Below are 13166 nucleotides of genomic sequence, written 5' to 3' on the forward strand. Positions count from 1 at the left end.
AGTTGGAGAAGGAAATGGCAAACCACTCCAGTATCCTTGCCAAGAAAACACCAAATGGGGTGAGTAGGACGGACACGACTGAAATGACTCAACCACAAATGGAGGTGGTGAGCATTTTAATTGCATATTAATTCAATAAGTAAGCATTTATTAAACACCTCCTATGTGCAATGCACTGTTTTAATCACTGGTTAATAATAATTAAAAAAAAACAAATTGGAACAATCCCTGCCCTCAAGGAACTTATATTCTATTGGGAGAAAGGCTAGGAATTGAATAGGAAAAGAGGAGGGAAGGAGGGCAGTCCAGGCATAGAGAACAATATGAGCAAATATACATAAAGCAAGAAGAATTCATAGCACACATGTCATTTTTGACAGGATTAATATAATGATAGAACAGAGGCACATAGATTTGAGCAAAACATTTAATAATTTATCTCATACCCCTCTTGTGGTAACGATGGAGAACTATGGACTGAATTCAATTAGACGTGTTTGGAACTCATTAAATCCATAGACTAAAGAAAAGTTATTGTTTCAATGTAAGAGTGCCTGAAGGTCTCTAATAGAGTGCTCCAGGAATCTTTGGCCTGTGCTCTTTACCTCTTCTACAAATTATGTGAACAAAGTAATTATTAGAATTGCAACTATCCCTGCGGCCTTATCACCCTGTAATATCCCTCTGCCAGGTCTCCTCCTATTGGTGAGTTCCTTCCTTCACCCCTTGATGAGTTACTCAATTTCTAAACAGTTTAGCCAACCTTCATTCCCCTTCTGACTCTCCCCTGACTTTCTAGACTTCAAAACAATGTCCCTTCATTGGTACCTTCATCCCTATTATCCTTTTGTATATTAGTTTCTCCCTTAGCATATAAGCTTCTTGAAGGCTGGCGCTATCTTTCTTTTCGCTTGCATTTAAGTCTCAGGCACTTATCAGGGTGCCTGGTACTTAGTAAGTGCTTAATAAACGCTTATTGCTTGCTGAAGACAAAGACACATGGTCATTAAATATGTAGATAACACAAAGCTGGGAGGGATAGATACTATAAGAACAGTTAATAACAGTGCTTATTATGTGCCAGCATTTTGCAATTATTAACTCATTTGATCTTCATAAAAACTCTGGGAAGTAGGTGCTATTATTATCCCCATTTTACAGGTAAGGAAACTGAGGTTAAGTGACTTGCTGAGGGTCACACAGCTAATAAGCATCTAAGATCAGATCTGAACTCAGATCTTCTTGATTCCAAGTTCTGCACTATATCCACTGAGCCAGCAGCTGCTTCTTAATGCACTAGATGACAATTGGAACCAAAAAAATCCTGTCAGATTGGGAAACAGGGTTGAATGAAATAAGATGAAATTCAGTATGGATGCAGGTAAACTCATGCTATATTTAGATACCAAAAAAAAAAATCTCCTGCAGAAGTAAAAGATGGTGGCAACATGGTTGGAGACCTGTTTTTCTGGAAAAAAAAAAAGCTGCGATTTTTAACATACCACAAGCTCAATATGAGTGAACACTATAATGTTACCACCAAAGGAACAAATGTGATCTTGGACTACACTGAGAGTCATCACTTAGAGAAATATTGATAAATTTCTTCTAATGTCCATCTATTTGTTGTTCTGCCAGTTTCATCAACTGGGTATCTTGGAATGATGTGGCTTAATTGGGTTTCATCTTAAGTTTTCTGTAGATTTGTTATTGCTTATACCATTTCTTACTATTTTATGAAGTGATATATAGTTCTTATAACCTTTAGCTGTCCTCCTCTGTAGTTTTTCTAAAAAATTTGCATTCTATATGTAAACAAGATGAAATCTACTAGTCCTTAAGATCTAGGAAATAACTGATTACTGACAGGGGTGCTGTAGGTGGTAAAGCGGAGGAAGTGCCAGGCTTAGAGTCAGGAAGACTCATCTTCCTGAGTTCAAATCCAATCTCAAATACTTACTGTGTGACCCGGGGCAAAAGGCTTAACTCTGTTTGCCTCAGTTTCTTCATCCATGAAATGAGCTGGAGAAGGAAATGGCAAACTACTCCAATATCTTTGCCAAGAGAACCCAAATCGGGTAACAAAGAGTCAGACATGACTGAACAACAATAAAATTAGTGTACTGACTTATTCTCCCAGCCTACAAACATATTATCAGGTTGAGTTCACTGACCTAGGCTGACCACATTTCTTCCTCAAGGTTCCTTGGTTACCCCAAAGTGTTAGAGTGATTTTCTATTGGCTCAAGGCCTGATTCTAGTATTTTTGCTCCAGAGTTAAGCACCAGTGATCAGTGTCCTATTTAACCAATTAACATCAATTAGCTCTTATACACAGATATTTACTCTAAAAATATAGCCAGAATAGAAGTCATAAATCCCCCCGCACTGGGGACAGTGTGGGAAAGGGAGGTGTTATGTTCTCCCATCTATCACTTCATTCCTTGGGAAGAGCAGATATACATTTAAAGTGTGTTATACAGATTATTCACCCTATCTAGGTGACTTCCAAATGTAGAATGGCCAATGTATGAATCTGAGTTACTTCTACCTCTGGGCTGGTTCAGGCATGTCATTCTTCAGGGCCTCAGGTGCTGCTTCACCCATACTCAGTCTAGCATGGACTCCATCTCCTAGACTTCTGATACTCACGATTCCAACCTTTAGAAGCTCACAAAGTCATAGCCATCTCTAATATTCTTTACCTAAAAGCAAGAAGGAAAGACACAGAAGCAGTAGCAGAACCATGCTCCCATGACACATAGTAGGAGCTCTGGTGGGAAGATAAAGGCCTGAGGACACCAAGCACTTATGGTAATCCTTGCCTCCTCACCCAGCCATTCAGGAATAATAATGATGATGATTAGTAATAATCATAATAACAATAACACTCACATAGTACTTTACGTTTTAAAAAATGCTATACAAATATATTGTATATTTCACATGTTATCTCATTTGAGCAAGAGGCTTATTTTGGCCAGTTAGTGTCTTTTGAATGCACCCAGTTCCAGCTCAGTAGATAATCAAAAGTTGGCCTCTTCACCACACGGTTATCAGATCAGAACCAGTCACACAATGTCTCCACGTGCTCTGAATCAGTGAGCAGGTCCCTTCCATTACATGTCAACAAACCCTTCCAAAACAGGTTTTCTAGTCCCTTCCACATGGGCTGAGAGCAGACAGCACACTGTAGATGTTCTGATGATGGAGATAATTCTTTGGGTGTTCACTTGGAAATCCACTTATTTGCCAATACCTATTGGCGTTGCTTATATTGTACAGTATTCAACATTTCTGAAACCATAGATTCTTCTGGAAGAAATATTATATTATAGGTGGAGAGTTTCTGAGCATTCTATGGGCCTTTGGACTCTGTCCTTTCTCAAAACTGAGTGGTAGTTTCCAGTTTTTACTGTCTTTCCATGCTCACCTCTTTACCGAAATCACCACATATCAAAGTGTACTTTGACTTGGTTTGAAAGTCTTTCGACAAATTCTTTACAGAATTACTGTCTCCTCTTCAATAAGCATTAGCAAATAAGTGGCTATTATCATCAAGCTGGCTCCTTTGCTTTTACTGATCAGGAACATTGCAAGACAAGAAGACTGAGTATCTTGAGAAATGGTATTTCTTACTGCCTTTACTCATGTGAAGAAACTAACTCTGCCAACTTCTTTATTCGCCTTGTGAACTATGCTTACATTTAGCTGTAACTTCCTTTTTTCTTTTAGAGTCATCTTGAAGTAGAAATGGGCTGCCTCATGCCTCAATAGATAGTAAGTGAGCTTTCCTTCATTGGAGGTTTTCAATCAAAGACTGGATATGCACTTATTTGTTATATTATAAATATGAGTAAATGCTTTGAGGGGTATGGAAAGGACAAAAGATGACTTGTGAGATTCCTTCCAATTCTGAATTCTGTGATTCTGGTTTTTGTTTATAGTGAGAATGAACTAATATTGGGGTAACTGAATATCAACATGAATATCAATATTGATATTTAATTGTTGGTTAGTTGTTTCAGTCACATCCAACACTTCTCCAGCTCCTTTTACAGATGAGGAAACTGCGGCAAACAGGGTTTGGTGACTTGCCAAGGGTCACACACAGCAAGTAAGTGTCTCAGGTCAGATGTGAACCCAGGTCTTCCTGACTCTAGGGCCAGCACTCTATCCACTGTGTTACCTGGCTGCTCCATGATGTTTAGTTATCCCAATATTATTTTAATCATTGCTCTTTGGACTAAAATATCACATTGAGGATGCCTATAGTTATAGATGGCTTCAATTTTTTTTTTAATTCTTAGCACCTTCTGCCTCCTTCATCATGGAAGCTAAAGGGAGATACATAGGACTGAAAGCCTTTTCCATTTTTTTTTCCATTTCACAGGTTGTCGTGGCCAAGAAATTGATCATCAATTGACCAGGCTCCTTATGATGAGTCCTGCTACCGTTAGGTTGGTTTTTACTGACTTATTCTATTTCTGGAACCATCATATATAAGAGAAACTGCCAGAACTTACATTTTGCTAGCATAGTCTTCAAGAATGCTGAGTCAACTCCAAGTCACATGAGGTAGTACAGAAGGACTTTGTGGAGTAGTAGAAGAGATGTGAACATTAAATAAGATATAACCTGTATTTTCATGGATCTCATCACTTAGTAAGGGGATAGAAGAAAAATGAAATAACATAATATACTGGTATGAATGATTCAATCAATCAACACACATCAGTTAAATGATTTATGCACCATGCACTATGCTCAGTGCTGTTGATACAAATGCAATGAATGAAACAACACTAACTCACATAGATCTTGTATTCTAATGGTAGTTGGCAAGTGTATACATGGAATAAAGACAAAGGCAACAAATGCCAAGTAGTTAATCTGGTAGAGGTAGCTGGGGAAGGAGGGTATCAGATCTTGGGGGGGGGGATCAGAAAAGGTTTAATGTAAAAGGCAGTGATTAAGCTGCATCTTTAAGGAAGAGATGGACTCAATGAGATGGAAGTGCAGAGGGCTTGCATTCTAGGCATGAGCAGTAGCCAGTACAAAGATAAGGAGATGGGGGTTGGAATGTTTTTTGTGAGGAACACAGAGAAGGAAAGTTTGGCTGGATCACAGAATGGGATGTGAGAGGGAGAGGATGTTCAGTGAGGCTAGAAGGACAGTCTGGGGCAAGATTGTGAAGGCTTTAGAAGCAAAAGAGGAAAGTTTATATATTAACTTAGAGGCTATATAGGGGGCCATTGAGGTTGAGTAGGACTACATAGTGAGATTTGCATTTGGGAAAAATCATGCTGGTAGCAGTTTGTAGGACAGGCTGGAATGATGAGAGACATGACTTCAAGAGACCATTGCAATCATCTAGAAAAGGAGTGATAGGGGTCTGAATTAAAATGGTAACTGTGTGAGTAGAGAAAAGGGATTAGAAACAAGAGATGTTACATAAATAGATACGACGAGATGTGGTACATGATTGGATCTGTGGGGTGAGGGAGTCAGGCTTGCAGGATGGTGTCTAGATAAGTGGTGTCAAAGTCAAGTAGAAATGGTCCTTGTTGGTGTGTATTGACTTAGGAAATAACAAATGAACATTATCTATGTTGTATTATATTTCTGTTTATTTTGTTAAACATTTCCCAATTACATTTTAATCTGGTTCAAGCAGTACTAGACAGTTTTGCAGGCTGCTTGTTGATAGCGGGCTATAAGTCTGATGCCTCAGGTCTGGATCATGAACCTGGAGAATGGAATTTTGGTGGTGCCTTCAACAGAAATGGAGAAAAAACCACAGCAGTTATGTTACCCCATAGTTACTTCTCACATATATTACTTTAGTTAGATTGTTCAAAAGATCCAAAGGACTCATTGAAAATTATTTCACAAAGAAACCATTTCCTCCATCTGTTATACTATACATGCAAGAAAATCTGGAAATATATTGAAAATTCCGCCATCCTTGTTGTTATGTTGTTGTTGTTGTTGTTGTTCAGTCATTTCAGTTGGGTCTTATGCTTCTTGATCCCATTTGGGGTTTAGTGGATATAGATACTGGAGTGATTTGCTATTTTCTTAGCCAGCTCATTTTACAGATGAGGAACTGAAACAAACAGAGTTTAGTGACTTGCCCAGGGTCACAAAGCTAGTAGGTGTCTGAGGCCAGATTTAAACTTGTCTTCCCAGCTCCAGGTTTGGCGCTATATCCATTGAGCCACCTAGCTGCTCCTACCTGAAGTTGTTATACTAGTCATGTGCTAACAGTTCCTACTCTAGTATCTCTGAAAGGACCACCAGTCAATCAATGAGTATTTATTAAGTACCTAGAGTATGCCAAGCATCACACTAGTGGTTAGGAATATGAAGACAGGCATGAAACAATCCTTGCTCCCAAAGAGCTTACATTCTTTTTTTTTTTAATTTATTTTGAATTATCAACAATCACTTCCATAAGCTTTTGAGTTTTAAATTTTTCTCCCCCTCCCTCCCACCTCTTTCTCCAAGACAGCACGTAATCTGATATAGACTATACATATACATTCCTATTAAACATATTTTCACATTAGTGATGTTGTAAGTAAGAATTAGAACCAATAGGAGGAACCATCAGAAAGAGGAAACAAAACACAACAGAAGAAAAAAAAAGCAAATAGTATGCTTCCATCTGCATTCAAACTCCATAGTTTTTTCTTCTTTGTGGATAGCATTTTCCATCATGGGGCCTTTGGAGATGTCTTAGATCCTTGTATTGATGAGAAGGGTTAAGTTTATCAATATTAGTCATCGCACAACGTTGTCCTGGTTCTGCTCGCTTCACTCAGCATCAGACCATACAAATCTTTCCAGGTTTTTCTGAAGTCAGACTGTTCATCATTTCTTATAGCACAATAGTATTCCATTACATTCATATGCCACAATTTGCTCAGCCATTCCGCAATTGATGGGCATCCTCTCAATTTCCAATTCTCTGCCACCACAGAAAGAGCTGCCGTGAATATTTTTGTACATGTGGGTCCTTTTCCCATTTGTATGATCTCTCTGGGATATAGCCCTAGAAATGCTATTGCTGGGTCAAAGGGTATGTACATTTTATAGCCCTTTGGCATAGTTCCAAACTGCTCTCCAAAATGGTTGGATCATTTCACAATTCCACCAGCAATGCTTTAGTGTTCCAATTTTCCCACATCTTCTCCTGTTTTGTCATGTTGGCCAATCTGATAGGTGTGATGTGGTACCTCAGAGTTGTTTTGATTTGCATTTCTCTAATCAATAGTGATTTAGAGCATTTCTTCATATGACTATAGATGGCTTTAATTTCTTCATCTGAGAACTATCTGTTCATATCCTTTGACCATTTATCTATTGGGGAATGACTTGTATTCTACATTCTAAGATTTGGACAGCTTCAAAAGAGAACCTTCAAAAGGACCCAATTAACTTTTCCTTCTCCTCTGGACAACATAGAGGAAAAAAAGAGACACACGCAGTGCATAGTGAGAGGAGGAAGAAGAGTGACTTGAAGGAATACGAAACCAGTGAAGGAAGCAATAATGCTGCCGGCATTGTTACAAAATTCTAGGTTGGAATGAGTCTGAGTTGGCGTCTGTTTGGGATGCCATATCTAGCCATGTGACAGCTACAGGACTCTTCTGAGTCCTGCAAACTTGAAATACAGAGTAGGAATGATGGAAACTAGAACAAATACTTGAGCACACTAGAGGGAAGCTGATGAGTGGCAAGTTTCAGTCACTGATATTCCTCCAAGGCCTTTGTTTCTTTGCATACTGTCAGGACTCCATAAATAGATGGACTATGAATTGTTGTGGGGACCATGACTGAAAGGGAATTGTAGCTCACTGGAAGGGGTCTGTCATACTGCTTTCTGTTCTTTATTGCCTCAGATACATCTGTTGTATAGATAATGTTTATGTTAGCTTCAGTGCTTGCAAGGGACTGAGGAAACTTTTATATACACATATCAGATTATGATGCTTGTAGGGGGAATCCTGGGTGGGACCAAAATGAGCAAAGAGAAGGTTCCCAAAATTTAGCTTGGTCCATCTATGACAGCTTGATGGAGAGCTGGCCCTTGTAGACATCTCTGAGACACAAAGGTGTGAATGTAGAATTCTTGCCCTCCTCCCTCCCCCCGCAAAAAAAAAAAATCTGTATTGCTCCAAAAACCAATGGCTTGAAGTTATAAAGAGGAAGAATGAAAAATATTCTAACAGAAAGGGCTTCCCCCAGTGGAATGTGTAAGGGACTTAATTAGAGGATTGAGTCTGTCAGAGATGCTGTATAATAGAAGGGATTATACACTGAGTGAGAAATTGAACGAGGTGGCTTCTTAGGTCACTTCCCTCCCTATGAGTCTATGATTCTCTGGTTTAGCCACAAAATAAATGTGACTTTTAATAACTTTTTTTTTTTTTTAGTTTTTCCCATGTGTTCAACTTGGTTCACGTATGCTATGCTCTTCTCTGTTCTTGGCTTTTGTTTTCCATTTTCTTCTCCATCTTCTCCCTCTCTTATCATCTGCTCCATAAATCTTCTATCACCCCATGATGTCTTCCCCCCAAATCCCAATCCGTCCTTTTAAAGCAACAATGCCAAAAAATTATGTTCTCCATTTGACAAAAATGACTAAATAAACAGGTTTCCTGATTCAGGTCTCATTAACAAAATTATGGAAAAGACTTGAAGAAATTTGCAGTAATCTTGACTCAGTGACTTCTGTAAAATTATATTTTTTATACTCCTTGTTTTTCTCTTTTTTGTTTTGAAGAGCCAGATTGATTAGTGCCAAGGAGACTGGAGGGAGAGAGAAAATATATGCATCACAAATTACTGTCTTCCAACAAAGGAAAGTTTTCACAGAGTATAATAAAAGCCTATGCTGTAGGGCTATAAAGGATGAAAGTATCCATTGATCTTCTTTGTGTTCTTTCAGAATATTAGCAGTGGTCTGTACTGGAGGCAAGGGAACTTTCCCAAAGTGAGTTAGAATGTAAGATTCCCAGGAACATCTGCTCTGGTTGAGTGTCTGGGGGAAAAAAACACCATAAAAAAGTTCACATTTTAGATCACTCAAAGGCTGGCTTGCTAGTGTCCAAGCAAATAGTTTTCATGGACAGGCTAATGATACGAGCCCTATTGCAGGAGGTGGCAAGACAACTCAACAGATATTTGCTGACTGTGGTAGCAGGCATGCCTCTGACATTGCCATGAGCCACTAACAGAATCATCAGTGGTGCTTTAACTGGGCCCAGATGGTATCTCATTTGTTTTTGGTATGGCCTGACTTCCACTCATTTCTTAGGGAGATTAGCCTGTAGCTAGATATAACCTTACCTTCTTCCATTTTCTCCATTTGCTGCATCAAATTAATTTCCTTTTTTTTTCTTATTTCCCTTGAGGCTTACTCACTATTAAAACTGTCAGGACCTGGACTATGGGTAACAATAAATCCTTTAGGATAAAATCAGGAAATCCAGAAAGGACTAGGAGCAAAGAGCAAGGAGGCCATGATAGGAATGGGTCATGGTCAAGTTGGAGCATGGGATCTGAAACCAGATGAGCAATGCTGACTTGGCAGAGTTAAACACAGGTCTTGGAATAATACAGAGGGTCAAAACCAAGAAGGCAGTCAGGAACTTAAGTTCTCCCATGGATTATGATTTCACTTGTTTGGATGTTTCTTCCAGTAATGCAGATTGAAACCCATTCATTTCTACCCATCCTGTGCCATGGGTCTCTTGTTTATATATTCCCATGAGTTTCTTACAATCAGGTTATCTAAAGGGCTGTGGAAGTTTTCCCCACTTTTTCTGGTCATAATGAAGCAATCAGTAGAACATACAGGCTGTCAACCTATTATCCCTCACCCCTATAGTCTCCCTGTCACAAACTAAGAATATGTGAATATGAAAAGCAAGGCAGAAAAGGAGTCTGGGAATGCAGGGTAAAGAAGCTAGTCATTCCTTAAAATTAGAGGAGAATGATGCAACCTCATTATTTTTAAACATTTATTCTCTTGTCAGTAACAGTTTCTTAAACATGCCACATTGGAAATGTCTCTTATTTAGCCTTATGTAATAGTGTGCCTTTAGCTTGATCTTACTATAAAACGCTTTTATAGTCGGTCTGTTAATTGTTGTTAGAGAATATGTCTCTTGGCTATCATACCTTAAATCTAAACTGTTGTAGGAATATAAGATTGATCTGGCCTTTTCTGGATGGACCTCAAAGGGGAAAAAAAAGCAGAAGTGTTTTTATATATTGTCTCCAAGCCTAAATGGATTGAAACTATTTCACAGGCTCTCCGAAATATTGACAATGTTACTTACTATTCACATTCGTATTTCAGGGATGTAAAAGAATTCATTTGACTTTTAAAAATGTTTTACAGTAAATTTAATATTTGCAAGAATGCCAGAGACTGAAAAAACTACTTGACATGGCAGACAATTTGCAAAAAATGATTCTGCAAAATGACACATTGCTTCGTTTTGGGCTTCCTGGCGCCATGTTTATCATTGATAAAAGATAAGGAAATAGGGATTTGGTAGCGAGGGTGGGTGGATGGGCAGCTGATTTCATGTCATGAAACTATTAAAGCTTGAAGATGCAATAAGACTTTTGGGACATCCTGTTCATATCTTTTTTATGGTTTAGAAATGGGGCTTGTGATTTTCACTAAGCTGGAAGCTCTCAAAGAAGGATCCCCCTCTACCAATGTAGCTCTGTACCTGATTTTAAATGATAGGCTTAGAGAGTTGTCTGGGGCACAGTGAAGTCAAATGATTTGCCCAGGGTCACATGGTCAGCATGTGTCAGAGGTGGACTTGATGCCAAGGCCAGCTCTGTATTTGTTACTTCCATACTGACTCTTGAATGCATGTGTACGTGTACATAAATACTGTGATTGTCTACAAAATAGTTTTACTACTCACCTGCTATATTACCTGAGTTTACATACTGAAACTTGTTTTATTAAGAAGCTAAATTTTTATTTATTTATTTATTTTTTTGTGAGGCAATTTTGCTTGGGTTGGGTGACTTGCTCAGAGTCACACAGCTAGGGAGTGTTATATGTCTGAGGCCAGATTTGAACTCAGGTCTTACTGACTCCAGGGCTGGTGCTTTATCCATTGTGCCACCTGTCTGCTCCAAGAGGCTAAACTTTTAACAGAGGCACTGTGAGGGTATAGTACAAAGACAATGGGACCAGGAATTAGGAGGTGGTTATCTCCTGACAAATCACTTTACTTCCCTAGCACTTAGTTTCCTTTCTGGTAACAACAACAATAATAACAACAAAAAATTAACTCACATTTATATAGCACTTTAAAATTTGCCAAGTGCTTTAAATGTTATCTCTTTTGATTATATTTGGTAAAATTAGGCATTTGGAAAAGTTAAGTCAAAAAACATTTATTAAGCACCTACTGAGTGCTAGGCATTATGCAAAGCTCTGGGGATATGAAGAGAAGCAAAAATAAAACACAAAAATCCCCACAGTCCCTGCTCTCAAGGAACTCACAGTCTGACGGGAGAAACAACATGAAAACAATTACGTATAGAAATATACAAGATAAATATAGGCACACATACACACAGAGTCCTTCCTTAATAGATAGGTAATCAAAGGATATGAGCATACAGTATAAGGTTCTCAAAATAAGAATTGCAAAGTGTCCACAAGCAAATGAAAGAATACTCCAAATCACTAATAACAAGAGAAATGCACATCGAAGCAACCCTGTGGTTTCACCTCACACACTGAAAATTGGCAAAAAATGAGCCCCCAAAATGCCAATAGTTAATGCTGGAAGAGTTGTGGAATGAGAGAACATTACTACATTGTTGGTGAAGCTGTGAAATGGTACAACTGTTCTGGAAACCAATCTGGAATTATGCAAATAAAGAAACTAAAACATCAATATTCTCTGAATCAGAGACTTCATTATTGGGCTCATATCCCAAGAAAGACATTGGCAGGAAGAAAGTCCCTTATATACACCAAAATGTTAATAGCAGCAGTTTTTATGATAGCAAAGAATCAGACATAAAGGTAGACACTTATCAACTGAGAAATGCCTAAACAAATTGTGGTACATGAATGTAATGGAATATTACTATGCTGTAAGAAATGATGTATGTGATAAATACAGAGAAGCATCAAAAGATCTATATGAACTTATACAGATCTATATACAGAGAGAAGTAAGCAGAGCCAAGAAAACAATATACACAGTAACTAAAACAATGTAGATAGAAAGAACAACCATATACCAAAAAATCAAAAGTAATTATAATTAAATTATAAGATCAGGAAGGACTTGAATAAAAAGATACAAAAAGACATCCCCAACCTACCCCTTTATGGAGGTGGGAGGTCCATAGGTGCTATGCAATACACATATTTTCTTTGTTTTTTAAGTGTCAGTTTTATTAAAAGATAATCAAATACAAAATAGAATAATATTAACAAAACACTATTACTGTTAACTAACGGTTAGAAATTTTGTCTTTATTCTTAGACATGATAATAAGGCACTTTGAATTCAAACATTCCTTGTAGGTAGAGAGGGCAGAGATACCTAAAATTTGTATATATCTTTAATAATAATGTTTGTGATTATTGTCTAAGCATTAACTTCTATCTCTATGTACTTACAACCTTTTTTCTTCTTCTCCCTAATATACCAGATAGGGTTTTAAAGTACTCAAACGATTAGATGGTATGAATCAATAAAATACAAGCAAATATCATAAAAATGCACAGGGCAGTAATCACTAGAAAAGAGATTGCCAATCTTAGGTGTTTTTGCTCATATACTCATTCATCAGTATAGCAAGTCAAGATAGAAAAGCTTATAATCATATTCCATAATTGGATAATGCATCTATAAAAAGTCTTTACCAATCATCTATAACTAGTAAGTGAAGTGGTTAAACAGTCTCAGGTATTACTTTAAAGCTCTGAAAACTAAATGATGTTTAGTATGTTAAAATAATCAAAGTGATGGTTTTATTTTTAAAGAAGGATTCTTGTACTCATTCCTGTGAATATAAATGTAATACATCCTTTGTACTGTGACTGAGTGCTCTATTTTGATGGCATTGTATTCTATCTTTGGTATAACGCACTTGCACAG

This window comes from Vombatus ursinus, unplaced genomic scaffold (genome assembly GCF_900497805.2).
Source record: "Vombatus ursinus unplaced genomic scaffold, bare-nosed wombat genome assembly UNPS02014773.1, whole genome shotgun sequence".
NCBI lineage: Eukaryota > Metazoa > Chordata > Mammalia > Diprotodontia > Vombatidae > Vombatus > Vombatus ursinus.